Source organism: Haliotis rufescens, unplaced genomic scaffold, assembly GCF_023055435.1.
Source record: "Haliotis rufescens isolate VD_foot unplaced genomic scaffold, xgHalRufe1.0.p SCAF_1, whole genome shotgun sequence".
Lineage (NCBI taxonomy): Eukaryota > Metazoa > Mollusca > Gastropoda > Lepetellida > Haliotidae > Haliotis > Haliotis rufescens.
The window spans coordinates 19,389,416-19,414,460 of NW_025963779.1; the positions used below are offsets into that span (position 1 = coordinate 19,389,416).

General features: G+C 46.3%; 1 protein-coding gene across 2 annotated transcripts in view; it reads right to left on the reverse strand.

Annotated features, from left to right (window-relative positions):
* The window catches only part of LOC124113385 (5-hydroxytryptamine receptor 1B-like), a 61,380-nt gene that overhangs the window by 17,165 nt on the left and 19,170 nt on the right, over positions 1 to 25,045 (reverse strand). The window contains exon 1 of one of the 2 annotated variants that reach the window (XM_046473689.2): positions 16,670 to 17,245. The exons of the other annotated variant lie outside the window; for it this stretch is intronic. The gene's annotated coding sequence lies outside the window, so the exon portion shown is untranslated. Of the gene's footprint in view, positions 1 to 16,669; positions 17,246 to 25,045 lie in introns of those variants that run through there. 2 annotated transcript variants of the gene reach the window in all.

Consider the following 25,045-nt stretch of genomic DNA (forward strand, 5'->3'; position numbering starts at 1 on the left):
CTGTCACAGAGTGACTTAATAGAACTCTGGACAAACGTATTATCTTTTAAGAATGATAGCTTCTGAACTACTTCCCTTTAATTTCCCTTGTACATACGCGTTGACATTTTCATGCGGCTCTTCGGACTACTGAGACCTATTCTCACCGGAAATGTCCTTACGATTATTGGTGAATAAAGATCGTAATTTCTATCTTTTGCGCGTCATACGACGAGAATTCTGATTATTTTTTAAGATCTGATTGATAAGAACAAACAATCTATTTGTGTTAATCGTTCGTCTCCCGTCGGGGATCAGCATGTTAGTTAGTCGTGAAGATCCGGGGTAGAATAGGTCTTCAGCAACCCATGCTTGCCGTAAGAGGCGACTATGCTTGTCGTAAGAGGCGCTTATTTAATGGGATCGGGTGGTCAGGTTCGCTGGCTTCATTGATGCATGTCATCGTATCCTAATTGGACCCGTGAAGATCCGGGGTAGAATAGGTCTTCAGCAACCCATGCTTGCCCTAAAAGGCGACAATGCTTGTCGTAAGATGCGACTAACTGGATCGGGTGGTCAGGCTCGCTGACTTGGTTGATGCATGTCATCGTATCCCAATTGCGTGGATCGATGTTCATGATTTCGATCACTGGACTGTCTGGTCCAGACTCGATTATGAACAGACCGCCGCCATATAGCTGGAATATTGCCGAGTATGGCGTTAAACAAACACACAAACAAAACGATGTTGCTAGCGAAACATCGGCTTGAAAGAAGACATCACATATCCTGGAGTTCATCTGAGCAACGTATGAGAGCGTAAATCTCTAGCTATCTTAATAACTATTGATTTTACTCACACAAGAAGGACTTGAATATAATAAACACCGTCTCTAAAAATCAATATATGTCTTATGAAGGCTGATAAAGTATGTGTTCTCCCCACATAACTGACACCTAGTGGTTATAACATGAACCATACATTTGTTGAAATAAAAAACCCACAAACTTTCACATATGTTTTCCATCACATCACGTCTATTTCTGACACATGTTCTGTCATTTTCTGACATTTCCTTGAAAACTAACAAGTTTGCTTGCTAAGGACAAAATATAAAACAAATTAAGGAAGGGTGTGAACGACGTGAGTTACACGTACTAACGTTTCTGTGTCTAACCAACAGTAACGAGGCCATTAATAGTATCTGCCTCGCGTCACCCCTGGGAGGGTAACGGCTGCATCAAACCCCCTGCCAGTTGTGTCATGCTAACAAGCCGGAACTAGAACCACATAAATCCATTTTGTATTGATACGTTTTTTGACAAGACACACGGTGCGTGAATAATGAACTTCGGTTAAAATGTACACTTCCGGTCAGACAACGTGATATCTGGTTATATTTATACTGCAATTATTATCAATCAACTTACAAGGCGACGTCATGTAATTGCACACCCCACTGTTTACTCCTCGTAATGATGACGATTCATTAGCGGCTCACCGCTGAATATTCCATATAACGCAGTTTCTTGATTTGTGACTAAAATGTTTCATTGTGATAATTATGATTAATGGGGTCTCCTTTGGGAGGCCAGGGAGCATTGGGAATCACATATGGATGCTGCAAAACAATTACACTCTCCCTTGTGAACAATCCTGAGTCCATCGCAGCCTTCGTTTAGAACGTATGTAGTCAACATGCCTACCCAAACAGGCTAAAACAACGATCTATACTACTAAAAAAAGTCAAAGAACATCCGATTATTTTCATATGACTATAGCAAATCTGTCATGGCATGACAGATTATCTCTGGTCATTTGAAAAATCGTATGTTCTTTAAAATGATAGATTCATAAATCTCAAGAAGGACCACACAGGGATTTAAAACAATGTGCCATGAAGGACTATGATTACCCCCAATACGTGACAGATATCCTTCTTCTATACATCTTCTCATATCATATTTCGGATACGCACCGAGGTTTTCAGAATAAGAATACACCTCTCACCGGAAATACACCTCGGAGTTAATTATTTGGCAGCCATTTCGATCGTCAGATTTCCTTCCGCCAGATCGGAATTATTTTTCGACTTTAAGACTAGTCCATGTCTTGAGTGGCCTTACCGATATGAGATTAAAAAGAAATGTTTTAATCCACTTTCAAACAATAATGAGCTGTTAAAAAATGTCATACATTAGAGAACGGATGCTGAAATATTCTTGGTCGATCTCACAGAAGGAGTTCAAGAAGGCGTACACAGGAATCCTGACGCTAATGCACAGTTTGTGTTGTTCAATTATGCAGGATAGTTCACGAAACTGTCACCCTGGTACTTCTCGACCCATAAAGTTGTTAATTACCCCGACCGAGGAAATGAGGTGCTGAAAACGACGTAATACATCATGTTCAAGGTCAGTAATGGGCCGCCTTCGCTCTGAGAAAATGGTTTCAGAAATTTGAACTGATAACTGAAAACATTTAAGCTCATTTCCACTTATAGCCCCGTGATCGCTAATGTTTAGTCTGGAGTGGTCGGGTAGCCTAGCTGTTAAAGCGTTCAGTCATTACGCCGAAGACCCTACAATGTGTGAAGCCCATTTCTGGTGTCCCCCGCCGTGATATTGCAGGCATATTGCTAAAAGCAGCGTAAACCTATACTCACTCACTCACTGATGTTAAGTCTATTGAATAAAAGCGACAAAAACCTTTTTTAAATGTTTTTCTTTTTCAAGTACGCACACACATTAAAGAACAGCCACATCATATATAAACATTCAGATATGAAGAGATATAACGTATATTAATAACAACATTGTAACATAGTTAGACAACTGATGGTAATACAAAGGAATAAACATCCACTACATTCTATGTATATCAATATATACTTTATACATATACATAGTGTTACGCTAACTTATTGTAATAGCATTCATTATTAAGCTTTTGTCTGTACTGTGTATTCATAGCTTTCGGGCATGGGGGCCTCACTCTGGCAAGTGTGGGTTCGAATCCCGGACGGGACTCAACCCTCCAAAAGTACTTGAATCTGTACTTTACTAAGAAAGGGTTATCCCAAACATAACATTTGTTACTTTTGTCTGTACCATATATACTCTTTAAAAAAAGAAACTTGACACAGATGTAAAACCACTTTTTGCCAAATATCTAAAATAATTACATTAAATGAGAACCAAATAAGTCAAACCGAAAGATGATGTTTGTATAGTTCGCGAAAACATGCAAAGCACATAAACTTAGCGTTTGGGGATCAATTTTACAGCTTCATCCAAACGCAACCGCCTGTAAAAAACGTGCAGCACAGGATCCTGCATTTAGGCATGCAGGCCCCCTGCTGAATGGGTATAAAAATCCACATCAACGGCTGTTCATACAGTCCTTATCACTGCAGTAGAGGCGGTGACAGAATGCCAAGACTGAATGCAGCTCAACGGAACAACGCCATTGGGAGATTACAAGCTGGAGCAACTCAGCAAGAAGTGGCCAGGCACTTTGGCGTATCAAGACAGACAATCTCCGCACTGTGAACCCGATACAACAACACCAAAAGAGTTGACGACAGACCAAGGTCAGGAAGACCAAGGGTGACAACCCAAGCACAAGATCGATACATCCGGCTGCGACACCTCCGAGACCGCACTACCACAGCCACGTCTACAACCACACAGATCCCTGGGGTACGCAGAATATCAGATCAAACGGTACGCAACAGACTGGAGAGGCTGGACTTTTTGCACGGAGACCTGTTCGACGTCATGTATTGACCCCACGTCATCTGGCGGACCGTCTGCTTTGGTTCCAAAAGAGGTAAGATGGGCACGTGCAAGGTGGAGAAATGTACTGTTTACTGACGAGTCCCGTTTCCTACTCACACGTGCTGATAGGCGCGCACATGTCTACAGACGTCGGGGTGAACGTTACGCCCCAACTATGTGCAGCAGGTTGTCCCATTTGGCGGCGGGAGTGTCATGGTATGGGCCGGAATTCATCACGGTGGAAGGACGCCTCTCGTGCATGTGGCAGGTGCATTGACAGGTGTGCGTTACAGAGACTTGATCCTGCAGCCTTACGTTCTTCCTCACGTCAACGTTCATGGCGGAAAATTCCAGCAGGACAACGCTCGACCGCATATTGCACGTGTTTGTCAGGACTTCTTACAGCACAACAACATCCAGACATTACCTTGGCCAGCCCGGTCACCAGATTTGTCCCCGATTGAGCATCTGTGGGACGAGTTGGATCGACGCGTTCGCAGAAGGAATCCACCGCCCCAAACACTTCCGGCGCTTCTTGATGCACTTCAGCATGAATGGCAGCACATCCAACAGCGTGTTATTGACAACTTGATTGCATCTATGGGTCGTCGGTGTCAAGCGGTGATTGATGCACGTGGTGGGCACAACCGATACTGACATTTTCTGTACCCCTGTGACATTAACTGTATCGTGTACGTGTGTCTGTCTAGGTGACACGATTAATGTTTTGAACATTGTGTACATTGATCTTCAAACAGTGTTACAATTATGGTTTCTGTGTCCTATTTTGAAACAATCGCAATATATTACATTTTGAAAGTCAGTGTCAAGTTTCTTTTTTTGAAGAGTATAAAAACAATTATGTTTGTAGGAAATATTGCACCAATAGAAATACCTTTGTGTCTATATTCCCCCGAACTATAATCGCTAAGATTTCGGCACATATAATAAACAAATAGGCATGCTGGGAACCCTGCGTGGTGCACGTGTAATATGTTCCCTGTGCCTTTGGCACGTGCATCTCGCTTTTGGTGACTCGAATAATGGAATGCACGTCCCGGGGAAAATATAGAATTAATATTTGACCAACTTGAGCATTTCTATCATTCACATAAATATTTTTTTACTATGTTGATAGGCCTATTAAGAGCAAGCAGAATCCTGATCAAGAAAAAAGTAACATCTGAATATATCACACATATGCACTTTCACGGAAAAGAGTAACTGTTAGTTTTGACGTTAGATCCGGGTAAGAATAGGTCTTCAGCAAACCATGCTTGTCGAAAGAGGCGACAATGCTTGCCGTAAGAGGCGACGAACGGGATCGGGTGGTCAGACTTGCTAAATTGGTTGATGGTTGTCATCTTATCCCAATGCCGTGGATCGATGCTCATGATATCTGTTAACTTACCATGTTTATATCTAAAAATATGGCTCCTTTGTCTTTGATCGTGCATTAACTAACTAACCACTAGGCTACCCCTTACGACAAGCATGGGTTGGTGACGACCAGTTCTAACCAGAAAGCTTTTCAGATTCTTTGTCCCGAACTTCAAGATCCGTGGCAGAGTAGCCCCCAGTGTGCGGTTGTCGCACGATACAACTGCTTACGGTCGGTGGTCACAATGTGTCACTTGCTTCAGTTTCTGTCATTGATACCCGACGGTGTTTCTTATGCAAACAAACACTTGGTTGCCTGGCCCTAGAAACATAATTGAGGCCAACCGGGAGTCGAACCCTTGATCATAGGTTTGTGGCGTGACCAAGGGACGCAACTCTGCACAGCGAAATGCCGCGCGTTAGACGACTGAGCCCCCGAAATGACACAGACAGATGCCTTTCGATTCAAAGAGCATCTTACATTAATATATTCGTCCACTGTACGATATTATCTCTTTTCTAAAAAACCTGTATATAATATTTAATAGGCAGACAATGCATATGTCTTTTAACAGTTTTATTTGCCCAACTCCAAATACATTTCTGAAACCGTCCATTTATACGAATGTCATACCTGTGAATATCCCTTCTATTGTCTAGGACTACGAAGCTACGGGTTCTTTTAGATGCAGCAAACGAAATAGAGGTAGGCGGCTATATTCGTACAGCTTCCGATTACTTCCGAGCGAGCGCGACCGTTATCAGCCGAGAGTTATCCGTCTAATCACCGCTCGGCACCATGTTGATCCCGACACATCTGGACATGAGACGATCAGAGGACATTGACGTCCTAACAACCACATCGGCAGCGACCACTCAATCTTTGACTACTTCAACTGATTCATGTTTGTCGTATGAGCATTCCCTGGACACATCGGTTTTAACAAGTCTTTGGGATGCCGAGACAACCTGAAAACCAGCTATCAGTTGTCGCCTGGTTTAGTAAATTACCGGATTTCGACAGGACGGAGCCATATTTGCTTTCTCTGATCAAGGTGGGGCGCCGCTTTAAACTTTCTATCTCCGGTGTAACATCAACTACTAGTTGTTCTGAGTAAGATGGGTTTTGCCGCTTTGAACAGTGTTTCAGTTATATCAAGGCGTGTTAGCTTTACAGGGGACGGAATCCCGTATCGTCATGGCACGAGGATCAACAAACAGCGAGTAAATTTACATCTTACAACGCTATTATAGAATATTTTTATGTGTATTATTCTATTAGCGTTGTAAGATGTAAACTTACTCGCTACTTGTTGATCTTCGTGACATGACGGTGAACTTCCGGTCAACTTCCTTCTTCTTCTGCGCATGCTCAGTGTGAGAGGTTCCGGTCTGTTTCTACGTTTTCGGCAGCGTGCTCTCAGTTATTTGATGCTGTTTCTTAGTTTTTGGTTACATTCTCAGTGTTTTCTTTGGCCGATCCTTGTGTATTTTAAACACATGACAGTTTTCTGTTGCAGCCTGTCAAATGTCATCGATAGGCCTGTACTTTCTCAAACTCAATTTTCATCCCTTCTTTTTGACAATGACAAAGAATATTTTTTGGTCGAAAACGTTTGAAAATTATACCAGAATATTCCAGCGGCCTTTATAATCGAATCTGGGCCAGGCAATCCAGTGATTGATATTGTGAGCAACGGTTACGCCGTCTGGTTACGATAACACGCAATCAGCCATGTCAGCGAGTCTGACAACCCGATCCATGTGGCCTCCCCTTGCGACCAGCATAGGTTGCCTATAGGACCTATTCCTAACTCGGAATCCTAACGCTATATATTTTCTAATATGATACATGAAGTTACACCGTGTTGCGAACTAAGGGTTAATAATTCACATAAAAAACAACTACGAAGTAATTGGGTGTTTTTTCTGCTTTACAAATCCCCCGACCTAATATTTCACACATTTTGGCTGAAAAAATATTTGTAAAAAGTATATTTTGTCTTGTTGCCGGACGCGTTGCCAAATTTTAATCAAAAGATATCCCCGCTGTAGATCAAAACTTATTCTGACTTGACATTTCATTAACTCCAAGCACATTTATTTCAGCACAGCAGCGTGTCCTCTCCGACGTACGCGCCTCAACAACCAATCGACTCACTCTCTGAATTAAAAATAGTTCCGTTCCCATCCCTCTCATGTTCAGCTTTTGACCAGTGTAGGTCAATTATGGATGTTACTTTTCGAAAGTATTAACATCCATATAGGGTCGCTATTTAGTGCAATAATCTTGGACGCGACGTTAAACCCAATTTCACCTCACCATATAGGGTGTTTTACTGGCAAAAATACAAGAAATCTTCCCGAAAGTTTCTACACTGACAGCGAGGATTTTAGTTGTATAGCTGTATCTACAGATTGTTTTGTTACCGTATCATAGTGCCACCGGATCGTAGCCAGGGGACTATTGGCGTGAAAGGTTATTTGAGGAGCCTAGGAAAATAACACTTACCTTAATGTAGAATACCTGTTTCGGGGAGAAAGCACCGGAAACATAGCATCATGACTGTGTACATTAACAGTTCCCGAAACTTTTAGTGAGATGTGGGTCACCTAAGTGAACAGTCGTGATGTTAATGTGATAATAAAGTTCGGATAAATTTACAAACAGGATGGTGTTAGTCCTGCAGTCTCAACTATTGGCGCTAGTCCTGCAGTCACACCTATTGGCGCCAGTATGTTTCGGTATTGCGGTTCAACCCGATTATGTTTCTAGGTTTGTCAGAACCATACCCGTTCTCGTTGATTTCACCGAAGTTGTAAACGTCTGTGACCTGCATCGCTTCGGGCTTTCCTCCAACATTAAGCTGACACGCCGTGATATAACTGGAATACTGTTCAAAGCCGTGTTAAAACCAGTTCACTTACTCACTCCATGGACAATATGTTGTGGCGTTCTGGCAGTCATAGTGACCCCGCTTCATATTATAACAGACCATAGCCACAAATTTGTCATGTTGCCTCACGTTGACGTTTCCATGACATTCGTCAGGACGCCCCCAACACGTTCCTACCTGGGCAGAAAGTCCTGAGTGAATTTGGACACATCTGAAATCATCACACGAGCCAGCGGCGACTCCCCAAGTTTCTACCATCTAAATTCCATTGGCGTCTGGCCAGAATGTGTCGATTTCTTTACCGGTATATACATAACACTTATCTTCATGTAGAATTCTCATTTCGTGGAGAAAGCACCGGAATAATTGCATCATAACTGTGTACCATAACAGTTCCCGAAACGTTTATTGATAGCTTGATCATCATAACTCAACGGTTGTGATTTATGAGTGAGTGAGTTAATCTCTTGGTATTAACGCTGCTTTTGAATAGTATTCCAGTTATATCACTGCATGTCAATGTAATGTGAATCGGGATTCAAACCCACAACCATAGGCGTGCCAGGGGACGAACCTTTACACAGTGAAATGCGGCACCTTAGACGACAGGGTCTCCCGAATCCCCCTGATGTCCCTATGGGCATCTTAGAAACCTATGTTTGTTTGAGCCCAAATTATGTTTCTGGTGTTTTCAGCACCGTGCTCGTGGGTTTCACCGAAGTGGTAAAAGTCTGAGACCTGCATCACTTCGGACGTTCCTCCCACATTAAGCTGACACGCCGTGATATAACCGAAACAATGGGGCGTTAAACCTAACTCACTCACTCACTCAGAACTATCTGTTAGTTCTCTTTTAATGATCATTCTGTCTGACGGAGATGTATATTACCATATCCGAGAGATGGTGCCAATGGTTTTTGTTTTGCTCGGTAAGGTTCGGCCTCAAATGTGCACCCGGATTGAAGAAGACGGTGATGTAGACGGTGGTGTAGATGGGTCACTGTAGGATCAACTCATTCACAGAGACATCATGTCTGGGAGATAAGTTAGTGAGTGAGTGAGTTTGGTTTTACGCCGCTTTTAGCAATATTCCAGCAATATCACGGCGGGGGACACCAGAAATGGGCTTCACACATTGTACCCATGTCGGGATTCGAACCCGGGTCTTCGGCGTGACGAGCGAACCCTTTAACCACTAGGCTACCCGACCGCCCCCCTGGCAGATAAGCAGGAGTCCGGACTGAATGAGTGATTGGATATAATTCTAACTCTCCTTTAGTTCTCTAACACCAAGAATGTGTTCCACATATGTTGGCAATACTACACAGATATTCAGCGTGATGTGCGAACGCTTGACCAAATGGCTACCTCATCACTACGTTAACACTGAACTAATGAATCAGATACAGCAACAAAAAACACTCTCCACTAGACTGTATGACAAGAGGGATGACTTTATGTGGAGCAATATTCCAGCAGTTCTAGCCTTTTGTGTCTTCATTTCACAACTTTTGAGGTACACTCGAGCATGCTTTTACCACGACGATTTCAAAGAGCGTCATACAACTCTTGCTCAAAAGTTGTTTGATCAAGGTTACAACATCCACGGCCTCCGTAGAGCTTTCAAAAAGGTTTATGGTAGACATGTGGAGGACATTTCCATATTTGACGCATCAGTGGCCACAATGATGTCCGATACAATTCTCTATTATTTTGACTTGTGCCATATGCTCAGGTGAACAATTGACATGCGTTGTGTGTGTGTGACGGGTGCAACCGGTGGGGCAGGATACACTTACCTTTTTGCGATCATATGTTATCTTCACTATTTGCTTTTAGCAGAGATTTCTTGTGGCCATGGAAAGGGTTTTGTCGCTTTTATTTATGAATTATTCTTATATAGGAAATATAGATTTTGCCTTGTTAAGTAGAGTCATGATACAAACTGCTGGACAAGAAGAAATTATACACCCATGTCTGGTGGTGGCTGAAAATGGTACAAAAAAGAAATGCCTATTCGATGGTGATGTATTTCATGAAGGGTATATAACAGTTGTGTTTTTGACTTTTAAAGTGTTTTGGCAACTGGTTTCAGGCTAGTAACGTTCTTTGGTGAAATGGACTTTTAAAGTGTGTCGGCAACTGTTTTCAGGCTAGAAGCGTTCTCTGGTGAAATCCAAGTTTCAAGAGTGTACTATCTTTTGGAATTTATATATTTCTACACATCTTCAAAAACAATTTCAATAGTGGAAACTAACAATTTAGACCCTCCATTTCGAAAATTGCGTATTTACTAATAATGTACAAGCATAGCCTAGAATATACGTACATATTTCTTATGATCATGAACTGTGCTTCATGAGTAATGGAGCTTCCTTGCAAATGTATCGTCCTTATAACCCAGATTATTCAATAATGAACGGGCTTATTAAAGTCGCTCCAGACAGAACCAGCACCAGCACTGGGTGTGGTGTAGACGTTTTGTACATCGGAATGAGTCCAAATCAGATGTTCCGTTAACAGTAGTGCCATTACCTAATACACAGTTGCTATTTTGGTCAAGGTCACGTCTCTACTTTCAATACATGTTACAGGTGGTTTCCATAAATCTCCTAGCATTATTGATGCCCCCTTCTGATGCTTTTAATTTCAACTTCGCTGATATACTGAAACCCGAAAACATCGGAATTTAGCAAGTTTGCTTGTGATGTTCCGAAGGATTTGTATGATTCTGTTGAATGAAATCAAGTAAAATGTTTTTTCCTTAACCTTAGGCCACAATATACTCTGCTAAAACAGAAACGCAAAAATGTTTGTATATGTATATTTTATATATCATATAAATAATCAACATATGGCAATCGATTGTTCACAATTGGCATACATCATTGTCGTTGACCAAGGTTCCATATGGCACACGTCGAACAGTAGACTTTCAAGGTGAAGGTCATCTGTTCTCAATATCTTGAATGGCCACCATTTAATCCCAAAACTGACTGGCGTCGTCGTCCTATGGAAGCAATCAGATCCCGAATAGTGGCCTGGGGAATGTTCACCCACTCTGCCTGCAGTGCTTGTGCCAATTGTCGGAGGTTCTGTGGTTGCTGCTGACGTGGCCTAGGGAATGTTCACCCACTCTGCCTGCAGTGTTTGTGCCAACTGTCGGAGGTTCTGTGGTTGTTGCTGACGTGGCCTGGGGAATGTTCACCCACTCTGCCTGCAGTGCTTGAGCCAACTGTCGGAGGTTCTGTGGTTGTTGCTGACGTGGCCTGGGGAATGTTCACCCACTCTGCCTGCAGTGTTTGTGCCAACTGTCGGAGGTTCTGTGGTTGCTGCTGACGTGGCCTGTGGAATGTTCACCCACTCTGCCTGCAGTGTTTGTGCCAACTGTCGGAGGTTCTGTGGTTGTTGCTGACGTGGCCTGGGGAATGTTCACCCACTCTGCCTGCAGTGCTTGTGCCAACTATCGGAGGTTCTGTGGTTGCTGCTGACGTGGCCTGTGGAATGTTCACCCACTCTGCCTGCAGTGCTTGTGCCAACTGTCGGAGGTTCTGTGGTTGTTGCTGACGTGGCCTGGGGAATGTTCACCCACTCTGCCTGCAGTGCTTGTGCCAACTGTCGGAGGTTCTGTGGTTGTTGCTGAAGTGCTCGCAACACACACATAATTCAGTAAAACCTGCACACAACATTTTGTCAAGCCCACATGATCATCGGTCACAAAAATGAGCAGGCACCCAGATTATCTCGTTTCGTACAATGCCGACTCGTCTTCAGCTAAAAACGGCGGTATTCAGAAATACTCCAGGATGATTCCGTTGGCAATGAGGTTGTGCCAGCAGTCTCATTTCAAATAATACTTCATAACGTTTATGGTGCACTTATTTAGTGAAGAGGAACGGTTCGGGGTGGAGATATAGTCACACTGACTATGAATCACTGTTAATGAGATTCTGAGTTATTTCAAACCAACTGGGTTGAGTCCAGTGTTTTGAGTGGGTTGTCGATGTGAATTACGGATTCCCCGACAACAGTCTTTAAACAGTTTGGCAGTTTCTTTACTCAGTAACAGTCTACTCGAACATATGACAGGCATTTAAAGCATATAAGCACGGCATCTTGGAAAGCTAACATTAGGTCATCATCCCGAGGCAAGTGAGTTAACTGACTTTAAAAGTCCAATTTCCACCCTTGCCGAACTAGGCTGGAATTACTGAACTCGATCGTAGCGCCACCAGTGGCTATTACGAGTTATGTCCTTTCTATGCCTCTCCTATTGACCAATCAGATTCAACCTCTCGTATCACTTGCATTTGCTTCAAACAAAACGGTGGCGCCCAGTCAAGGCGGTCTGATCGATAATGAAGATCTATATTGTGATAAAACGAGTCTTACAGCGCGAAGTGCATCAAATCACGTGAGCACCTTGATTAAAAACATGAAAAGATTTAGAAAATATCTGTTGACAACGAGTTAGCGGTGCACATGCTTTGCAAATCCTGCAGTCGACCGAAATCTGCATGACACTTTACGAACCGGATTTCGATTTCGGTGCGCGATTTTGATTGGACTACGCATAGAGTCGTTAGTCCAGCCAATATGTAACTCCATAATACCAGCCAAGTTCGGCAAGGGTGGAAACTGGACTTTTATAGTCAGTTAACTCACTTGCCTCGGGAAGATGACATTAGGTGGGCACCCCTAAAGAAAACTAAGCAAGCTTTACAAAGCTTTCGTTCTACACCGAACGTCACCATTATGACATCATATCGCTCATTGTGACGCAAAAGATATGATGTCACAGTCGTATACAGAAAAGCGCCAAATTCCAAGCTCTCTGTTGTCCCCAAAACTTCAATTACACTCTCTTTGTTGATTTTATCATGTTTTCTGCATGAAATGTATTGCCACGCATCCTTTGAATTTTGAAGTGACCGTAACTTTGCATTTTGTAATCGATAATTGTTGGTATAATTGCTCAAATACGCCCACCGACAATGACTGAAAAAAAGTCCTATTCTATGAATATTAGCTTCCGCGGTGATGCGGTCGTAAAACCAGCTGTGATTATTGTTACCAATCAGAATCGAGTAATTTCCAAATTCATGGTAGAATGTCAGTTACCCATTTCCTGTCATGACAAAGTATGATTGATTAATTATTCGCCTCTGCTACTCTAAAAGTAAAATGGGGTAACAAGTATGCATACCTCCCATTCACGACTTATTAAGGAATTTTTAATTTGAGGTATCCTAAAATTTGCGCAGTTCAACCTAATTCTACGCCAAAGCCACTATTATCTTTTTTCCGTGTATAGTTTCTGCATCCTCCCGAGGATCCCCACCACCATCACAACTGGGATAAACCTAGATGCGTCCTGATCCAGCTTAAAACAGATTAAAACGCCTTAAAACCGTATCAGCCAGTTACATTGTTTTCAACAAGCAACGAAACTAACAAAAAAAATTAAATAACTTCCCGCTCAACGACAGTCCATCTCCACAACAACGAAATACGCCAACAAGGTTGTACATACTAATGTCAAACCCTTGCTACATACAACTGAAAGTCATTATTAAGTCTCCCTTTTGTGCCAGAGTTTGTAAGATTAGACAGTAAGTATACAGTGTATGGGATAGTGTCTGTGGGTGAGCGGTGCCTGTAGACAGCTGTACTGACGTCCTGACGGTGGTCTTCAGGAGCCCCATAGACGTCCGGAACCCGGAGCCCAGTGGCCCAGTTGCGTTTCTTAGCGGGTTCAAATCCAAGATTCCACCTGATTATGAAGCTTGATGTGACACACCATGCTGTCACACCATACTGTCACACCATACTGTCACATCATACTGACACGCCATACTGTCACACCATACTGTCACATCATACTGACACGCCATACTGACACGCCATACTGACACGCCATACTGTCACATTATACTGACACCCCATACTGTCACATCATACTGTCACATCATACTGTCACACCATACTGTCACATTATACTGACACGCCATACTGTCACACCATGCTGACACGCCATACTGTCACACCATACTGTCACACCATACTGTCACACCATACTGACACGCCATACTGACACGCCATACTGTCACACCACACTGACACACCATACTGTCACATTATACTGACACCCCATACTGTCACACCATACTGACACCCCATACTGTCACACCATACTGACACGCCATACTGTCACACCATACTGACACGCCATACTGTCACACCTCACTGTCACACCATACTGTCACACCATACTGTCACACCATACTGACACGCCATACTGTCACACAATACTGACACCCCATACTGTCACACAATACTGACACGCCATACTGTCACATCATACTGACACACCACACTGTCACAACATACTGTCACACCATGCTGTCACATTATACTGTCACACCATACTGTCACACCATGCTGACACGCCATACTGTCACACCATACTGACACGCCATACTGTCACACCACACTGACACACCACACTGTCACACCATACTGTCACACCATACTGACACGCCATACTGTCACATCATACTGACACACCAAACTGTCACAACATACTGTCACACCATGCTGTCACACCATACTGTCACACCATACTGTCACATTATACTGTCACACCATACTGTCACACCATACTGAGACGCCATACTGTCACACCATACTGTCACACCATATTGACACACCATACTGACACGCCATACTGTCACGCCACACTGACACACCATACTGTCACACCATACTGACACGGCATACTGTCACACCACACTGTCAGAACATACTGTCACATTATACTGACACCCCATACTGTCACACCATACTGACACCCCATACTGTCACACCATACTGACACGCCATACTGTCACACAATACTGACACCCCATACTGTCACACAATACTGACACGCCATACTGTCACATCATACTGACACACCACACTGTCACAACATACTGTCACACCATGCTGTCACATTATACTGTCACACCATACTGTCACACCATGCTGACACGCCATACTGTCACACCATACTGACACGCCATACTGTCACACCACACTGACACACCACACTGTCACACCATACTGTCACACCATACTGTCACACCATGCTGACACGCCATACTGTCACACCATACTGTCACACCATACTGTCACACCATACTGAGACGCCATACTGTCACACCATACTGTCACACCATATTGACACACCATACTGAAACGCCATACTGTCACACCACACTGACACACCATACTGTCACACCATACTGACACGGCATACTGTCACACCACACTGTCAGAACATACTGTCACACCATACTGACACGCCATACTGTCACACCACACTGACACACCATACTGTCACATTATACTGACACCCCATACTGTCACACCATACTGACACCCCATACTGTCACACCATACTGAGACGCCATACTGTCACACCATACTGACACGCCATACTGTCACACCTCACTGTCACACCATACTGACACACAATACTGACACCCCATACTGTTACACAATACTGACACGCCATACTGTCACATCATACTGACACACCACACTGTCACAACATACTGTCACACCATGCTGTCACACCATACTGTCACACCACACTGACACACCATGCTGTCACACCATACTCTCACACCATGCTGTCACACCATACTGACACGCCATACTGTCACACCATACTGACACGCCATACTGTCACACCATACTGACACGCCATACTGTCACACCATACTGACACGCCATACTGTCACACCACTGTCACACCATACTGTCACACCATGCTGTCACACCATACTGACACGCCATACTGTCACACCACACTGACACACCACACTGTCACATGAAAACCCATGCATTTTGGTTTCTCCGTGAGCCCTCTCCTGCCATTGACATGCCGAGGTATAATTAAAATACTGCTACTGTCATCAGACCCTCTCCCCAAATCAGGAACTAATGCGTGTATTATCGGTCACGCCCAGGTGACTTCACACAGAAGGCGTTCATGACCAAGAAGCCAATGAGCAACTACACTGAAACGAGCATGACATATCATAGCAGTCTTCACGGCCCACAATTAAATATGTGCAACAGCACCCAACCTCCACCCCACCCCACCCCACCCACAACGTATTCCATACCATCTAATATCCAGTCCTCTCACCTTTCCATATACAACCAACACGCTATAACGAACTACTGTTATAACGAACTAAAATTAGTGGTCCCTTTGAGTTTGTAATAACCGTAGTTTGATGAACATTCTATTATCATTCTGCTGCTGTCACATTCAAAGTCTTAACGCTGGTTTTCGAGAAGATCGACCAGACACTGTCAGAATATGGTATAAAAATGAACACGTAAAAGAAATACAAATATGTATACACACAGACAATGCATATTTGATTCCGTTCATTTTACAGTATATGTAATATACATTTTTACATATAAATGTATTTGTGCATATTTAAATAATAAGAGACACCACCCAAATGAATTTAGATACATTTAAATACCCAAACTTCAAAAAAGAATCCAACGTACCACCAGAGAACATATTATATGGTTTCTGCTACCCCCAACGCCCATTGGGAACTCACCTGTCCGTGTGCCACTCTCAAGCAGCTCCACCTCCGTTCTAATCAACGCGGTCTTTGAGCGGAAGTTTATGATGTTCGCCCCTACCCTGGGTCACGTGGGCCGCTCAGCCTGCGTCTGGTGCTGTATCGATTTGACTTTATGCAGTAATTACCTCCGCGCCAACCAGGCTGGAGTCCATGGTATACGCAGCCTGCTTAATTAACTGAATCTTCATTTTGCCGTAACGAGGGTCTTTGTTATTTAACAAATGTATATCACGATTTATTGACATATGTTGCGATAATTTGACACTGGACGGAAATGGAAATCCGTGTTAATAGACGTGGTATTGATTATTGATTTAATTATGTATTAATTAACACACAGTGGTACTCACCTGTAGCAAGCTATACATATTATTACGAAAGTAACAGTTTTGAGGAAATGAATGAAATATTGTTTGTATACTCAAAGTCAAAAGTTTCTGTGACGTTGGTGGTTTCCACTTACAAATCATTTTTTGACATTTGGATTTGAATCATGGAAACCTTTTATGAAAAAAGCTCTAAGAAACGCAACCAACCAAATTGCATGCGTGGTTTTGGTTTGGTTTGGTTTGTTGTTTAACGCCGCACTCAGCAATATTCCAGCTATACGGCGGCGGTCTGTAAATAATCGAGTCTGGACCAGACAATCCAGTGATTGATATCATGAGCATCGATCCGCGCAATTGGGATCGATGACATGCATCGACCGAGTCAGCGAGTCAGACCACCCGATCCCGTTAGTCGCCTTTTACGACAAGCATAGTCACCTTTTACGGCAAGCATGGGTTGCTGAAGACCTATTCTACCCCGGAATCTTCACGGGTCTTTTTTTAGGATAGAATCTGCCCAGAAAGCGGGAGGTCAGTGGTTCGATCCCCGGCGCGTCAAAGACGTTAAAGCTAGTTTACCAGCCTGGCGTTTGGCATAAAGGGGATGACATATGGGGAGTCATAGGAATGCTTGAATTCAACGTCCACAGGAACACCAGATAACGTCCCCGTAGCGGCCGCCAACACATGACAACCCCTCGTCATATGGTGGTAGATGGTGGATTCGAACCACGCATCCATGACACATGTTCCAGACAGCACTTCTCACAGCCAGTACCATCCCTGGCAACTGAGGCGTTTATGTGAGGAGAGTCCCCCAAGATCTCTTGATCTGCTACCAATCGAACATGACTTGATGAAATACAACAATGTGTGCGACGTCTTCCAAATCTCCCCGGGGCGGTCGGGTAGCCTAGTGGTTAAAGCGTTAGCTCGTCACGCCGAAGACCCGGGTTCGATTCCCGACATGGGTACAATGTGTGAAGCCCATTTCTGGTGTCCCCCGCCGTGATATTGCTGGAATATTGCTAAAAGCGGCGTAAAACCATACTCACTCACTCACTCACTCCAAATCTCCCAACAACGTTGCAGGAGCTCCGGCGTAGCCTTCCTCGGCTATAGAATGTCATCCCCCGGGCCTTTCTTCAACGTATAGTGGTCTCGATAGAGCGAGGGTGTCAGGCCAGCATCGATGTACAATGTGGACACACTCACTGACAGTGTATTTGCCTCTGAACCCTCTCCTGTGACAGGACTCATTTACATATGGGATGAACAGTTTTCAGTACGCGGGCATGGATGGCCCAGTCGTCAAAGGCGCCGCAATTGACTGTGCAGAGTTGCGTCCCTTGGGCACGCCAGAAACCTATCGTTGTGGGTTCGAATCCCAGTTCGTCCCAATTATGTTTCTAGGTTTGTCAGCACCATGCCCGTGCTCGGGTTAACATATTAGACCTGCATCACTTCGGGCTTTCCTCCTACATTAAGCTGACACGTCGTGATATGACTGGAATACTGTTAGAAGCGGCGTCAAACCTTACTCACTCACTCACTCTTTTCAATTCCTTCAGACATTGTTCTTTCCATGGGATAGAATTGGTTTTGACCGATTCTCTTTGCGTTTTTTGTACGTCACAATAACTTTTATCTTTGAGTATACTTTGGAAACCTTCGCACAATGCAAAATAGCAATGCCTTGTATTCAATGGAAGCAATTTTGGGAAAACATATAAAAAAATTGCAGCATAATTAATATTTAAAAACATTAGGGCTCTTTGTATATGAGGAATAAATTTAATGACTCTGCAAATCAGTGTTGTAGTCAGTCAAAACCTGCACAAGCACTCCTCGTCACAAGGCATCCAGATATACATAGCAGGGAACGTAACTGTTTCAACGAACAAGTTCAAACCATCAACGTCATATACATGTCCCAGATGACGTCGAAAGTTTGATATTAAATGAGAAAACACCCGATAACTTTCCAACAAAGAACAAAATACATTAGTAACACGTACACAGAGACCAGCTCAACTGTGTTTGGCGTGGCTATCGGGTTTCTATCGATCTCATACTGACTGTGCCGTTTCCATTGCGTCATTCTCCCCTCCACCTTTCTCGCATTGATCAACATAATGACTGCATGATCACAACTACCTCTCACTGGGCCTGGTGCAATCACCGCTACCTCTCATCCTTCCTGGGCGTGGTGCAATCAGCGCTACTTCTCATCCTCACTGGGCGTGGTGCAATCACAGCTACCTCTCATCCTTACTGGGCGTGGTGCAAATCAGCCCTACCTCTCATCCTTACTGGGCGTGGTGCAATCACAGCTACCTCTCATCCTTACTGGGCGTGGTGCAAATCAGCCCTACCTCTTATCCTTACTGAGCGTGGTGCAATCCCCGCTACCTCTCATCCTTACTGGGCATGGTGCAATCAGGACTACCTCTTATCCTCACTGGGCGTAGTGCCATCACAGCTACCTCTCATCCTTACTGGGCGTGGTGCAATCACAGCTACCTCTCATCCTCACTGGACCTGGTGCAATCACAGCTACATCTCATCCTTACTGGGCGTGGTGCAATCACTGCTACCTATCATCCTCACTGGGCGTGGTGCAATCACAGCTTCCTCTCATCCTCACTGGGCGTGGTGCAATCACAGCTTCCTCTCACCCTTACTGGGCGTGGTGCAAATCAGCCCTACCTCTCATCCTTACTGGGCGTGGTGCAATCACAGCTACCTCTCATCCTTACTGGGCGTGGTGCAAATCAGCCCTACCTCTCATCCTTACTGAGCGTGGTGCAATCCCCGCTACCTCTCATCCTTACTGGGCATGGTGCAATCAGGACTACCTCTTATCCTCACTCGGCGTAGTGCCATCACAGCTACCTCTCATCCTTACTGGGCGTGGTGCAATCACAGCTACCTCTCATCCTCACTGGACCTGGTGCAATCACAGCTACCTCTCATCCTTACTGGGCGTGGTGCAATCACTGCTACCTATCATCCTCCCTGGGCGTAGTGCAATCACAGCTACCTCTCATCCCTACTGAACGTGGTGCAATCACCGCTACCTCTCATCCCTACTGAACGTGGTGCAATCACCGCTACCTCTCATCCTTACTGGGCGTGGTGCATTCACAGCTACCTCTCATCCTTACTGGGCGTGGTGCAATCACCGCTACCTCTCATCCTTACTGGGCGTGGTGCAATCACAGCTACCTCTCATCCTTACTGGGCGTGGTGCAATCACAGCTTCCTCTCATCCTTAATGGGCGTGGTGCAATCACCGCTACCTCTCATCCTTACTGGGCGTGGTGCAAATCAGCCCTACCTCTCATCCTTACTGGGCGTGGTGCAAATTAGCCCTACCTCTCATCCTTACTGGGCGTAGTGCAATCAGCGCTACCTCTCATCCTTACTGTGCGTAGTGCAAATCAGCCCTACCTCTCATCCCTACTGGGCGAGGTGCAAATCAGCGCTACCTCTCATCCCAACTGAACGTGGTGCAATCAGCGCTACCTCTCTTCCTTACTCGGCGTGGTGCAATCATCGCTACCTCTCATCCTCACTGTGCGTAGTGCAATCACTGCTACCTCTCATCCTCACTGTGCGTAGTGCAAATCACCCCTACCTCTCATCCTTACTGGGCGAGGTGCAAATCAGCGCTGCCTCTCATCCCTACTGAACGTGGTGCAAATCAGCGCTACCTCTCATCCTTACTGGGCGTGGTGCAATCATCGCTACCTCACATCCTAACTGAGCGTGGTTCAATCACCGCTACCTCTCATCCCCACTGAACGTGGTGCAATCACCGCTACCTCTCATTCTTACTGGGCGTGGTGCAATCATCGCTACCTCTCATCCCTACTGAACGTGGTGCAATCATAGCTACCTCTCATCCCTACTGGGCGTGGTGCAATCATCACTACCTCACATCCTAACTGAGCGTGGTGCAATCACCGCAACCTCTCATCCCTACTGAGCGTGGTGCAATCAGCGCTACCTCTCATCCCTACTGAGCGTGGTGCAAATAGCGTTACGTCTCATCCTTACTAAGCGTGGTGCAATCATCGCTACCTCTCATCCCTACTGAACGTGGTGCAATCATAGGTACCTCTCATCCCTACTGAACGTGGTGCAATCATAGCTACCTCTCATCCTAACTGAGCGTGGTGCAATCATCGCTACCTCACATCCCTACTGAGCGTGGTGCAATCAGCGCTACCGCTCATCCCTACCGGGCGTTGTGCAATCAGCGTTACCTCTCATCCTTACTAAGCGTGGTGCAATCATCGCTACCTCTCATCCTTACCGGGCGTGGTGCAATCAGCGCTACCTCTCATCCCTACCGGGCCTGGTGCAATCAGCGCTACCTCTCATCCCTACCGGGCCTGGTGCAATCAGCCCCACCTCTCATCCTTACTGGGCGTGGTGCAAATCAGCGCTACCTCTCATCCTTACTGAACGTGGTGCAATCAGCGCTACCTCTCTTCCTTACTCGGCGTGGTGCAATCACAGCTACTTCTCATCCCTACTGGGCGTGGTGCAATCAGCGCTACCTCTCATCCCTACCGGGCGTGGTGCAATCAGCGCTACCTCTCATCCTTACTGGGCGTGGTGCAATCAACGCTACCTCTCATCCCTACCGGGCGTGGTGCAATCAGCGCTACCTCTCATCTTTACCGGGCGTGATGCAATCAGCGCTACCTTTCATCCTTACCGGCCGTGGTGCAATCAGCCCTACCTCTCATCCTTACTGGGCGTGGTGCAAATCAGCGCTACCTCTCATCCTTACTGAACGTGGTGCAATCAGCGCTACCTCTCTTCCTTACTCGGCGTGGTGCAATCATCGCTACCTCTCATCCTTACTGAACGTGGTGCAATCAGCGCTACCTCTCTTCCTTACTCGGCGTGGTGCAATCATCGCTACCTCTCATCCTCACTGTGCGTAGTGCAATCACTGCTACCTCTCATCCTTACTGTGCGTGGTGCAATCAGCGCTACCTCTCATCCTTACTGTGCGTAGTGCAAATCAGCCCTACCTCTCATCCCTACTGGGCGAGGTGCAATCAGCGCTACCTCTCATCCTTACCGGGCGTGGTGCAAGCACAGCTACTTCTCATCCCTACTGGGCGTGATGCAATCAGCGCTACCTCTCATCCTTACTGGGCGTGGTGCAATCAACGCTACCTCTCATCCCTACCGGGCGTGGTGCAATCAGCGCTACCTCTCATCTTTACCGGGCGTGATGCAATCAGCGCTACCTCTCATCCTTACCGGCCGTGGTGCAATCAGCACTACCTCTCATCCTTACCGGCCGTGGTGCAATCAGCGCTACCTCTCATCCTTACCGGCCGTGGTGCAATCAGCGCTACCTCTCATCCCTACCGGGCCTGGTGTAATCAGCGCTACCTCTCACCCTTACCGGCCGTGGTGCAATCAGCCCTACCTCTCATCCTTACTGGGCGTGGTGCAAATCAGCGCTACCTCTCATCCTTACTGAACGTGGTGCAATCACCGCCTCCTCTCATCCTTACTGGGCATGGTGCAAATCAGCCCTACCTCTTATCCTTACTGGGCGTGGTGCAATCACCGCTGCCTCTCATCCTTTCTGAGCGTGGTGCAAGCACAGCTACCTCTCATCCCTACTGAACGTGGTGCAAGCACAGCTACCTCTCATCCTTACTGAGCGTGGTGCAATCATCGCTGGCTCTCATCCTTTCTGAGCGTGGTGCAATCACCGCTGCCTCTCATCCTCACTAAGCGTGGTGCAATCAGGGCTACCTCTCATCCTTTCTGAGCGTGGTGCAATCACAGCTACCTCTCATCCTTTCTGAGCGTGGTGCAATCACAGCTACCTCTCAACCTTTCTGAGCGTGGTGCAATCACCGCTGCCTCTCATCCTCACTGACCCTGGTGCAATCAGGGCTACCTCTCATCCTTTCTGAGCGTGGTGCAATCACAGCTACCTCTCATCCTCACTGAGCGTGGTGCAATCACCGCCACCTCTCATGCTTACTGGGCGTGGTGCAATCAACGCTACCTCTCATCCCTACCGGGCGTGGTGCAATCAGCGCTACCTCTCATCTTTACCGGGCGTGATGAAATCAGCGCTACCTCTCATCCTTACCGGCCGTGGTGCAATCAGCGCTACCTCTCATCCTTACCGGCCGTGGTGCAATCAGCGCTACCTCTCATCCTTACCGGCCGTGGTGCAATCAGCGCTACCTCTCATCCCTACCGGGCCTGGTGTAATCAGCGCTACCTCTCACCCTTACCGGCCGTGGTGCAATCAGCCCTACCTCTCATCCTTACTGGGCGTGGTGCAAATCAGCGCTACCTCTCATCCTTACTGAACGTGGTGCAATCACCGCCTCCTCTCATCCTTACTGGGCATGGTGCAAATCAGCCCTACCTCTTATCCTTACTGGGCGTGGTGCAATCACCGCTGCCTCTCATCCTTTCTGAGCGTGGTGCAAGCACAGCTACCTCTCATCCCTACTGAACTTGGTGCAAGCACAGCTACCTCTCATCCTTACTGAGCGTGGTGCAATCATCGCTGGCTCTCATCCTTTCTGAGCGTGGTGCAATCACCGCTGCCTCTCATCCTCACTAAGCGTGGTGCAATCAGGGCTACCTCTCATCCTTTCTGAGCGTGGTGCAATCACAGCTACCTCTCATCCTTTCTGAGCGTGGTGCAATCACAGCTACCTCTCAACCTTTCTGAGCGTGGTGCAATCACCGCTGCCTCTCATCCTCACTGAGCGTGGTGCAATCAGGGCTACCTCTCATCCTTTCTGAGCGTGGTGCAATCACAGCTACCTCTCATCCTCACTGAGCGTGGTGCAATCAGCCCTACCTCTCATCCTCACTGAGCGTGGTGCAATCACAGCTACCTCTCATCCTCACTGAGCGTGGTGCAATCAGCCCTACCTCTCATCCTCACTGAGCGTGGTGCAATCACCGCCACCTCTCATCCTTACTGAGCGTGGTGCAATCAGGGCTACCTCTCATCCTCACTGGGCGTGGTGCAATCACCGCCACCTCTCATCCTTACTGAGCGTGGTGCAATCACCGCTGCCTCTCATCCTCACTGAGCGTGGTGAAATCACAGCTACCTCTCATCCCTACTGAGCGTGGTGCAATCAGGGCTACCTCTCATCCCTACTGGGCGAGGTGCAAATCAGCGCTACCTCTCATCCCTACTGAACGTGGTGCAATCAGCGCTACCTCTCATCCTCACTGAGCGTGGTGCAATCACCGCCACCTCTCATCCTTTCTGAGCGTGGTGCAATCAGGGCTACCTCTCATCCTCACTGAGCGTGGTGCAATCACAGCTACCTCTCATCCTCACTGAGCGTGGTGCAATCAGCGCTACCTCTCATCCTCACTGAGCGTGGTGCAATCACCGCCACCTCTCATCCTTACTGAGCGTGGTGCAATCAGGGCTACCTCTCATCCTCACTGAGCGTGGTGCAATCACAGCTACCTCTCATCCTCACTGGGCGTGGTGCAATCAGGGCTACCTCTCATCCTCACTGGGCGTGGTGCAATCACCGCCACCTCTCATCCTTACTGAGCGTGGTGCAATCACCGCTGCCTCTCATCCTCACTGAGCGTGGTGCAATCACAGCTACCTCTCATCCTCACTGAGCGTGGTGCAATCAGCGCTACCTCTCATCCTCACTGAGCGTGGTGCAATCACCGCCACCTCTCATCCTTACTGAGCGTGGTGCAATCAGGGCTACCTCTCATCCTCACTGAGCGTGGTGCAATCACAGCTACCTCTCATCCTCACTGGGCGTGGTGCAATCACCGCCACCTCTCATCCTTACTGAGCGTGGTGCAATCACCGCTGCCTCTCATCCTCACTGGGCGTGGTGCAATCACCGCCACCTCTCATCCTTACTGAGCGTGGTGCAATCACCGCTGCCTCTCATCCTCACTGAGCGTGGTGCAATCAGGGCTACCTCTCATCCCTACTGAGCATGGTGCAATCACAGCTACCTCT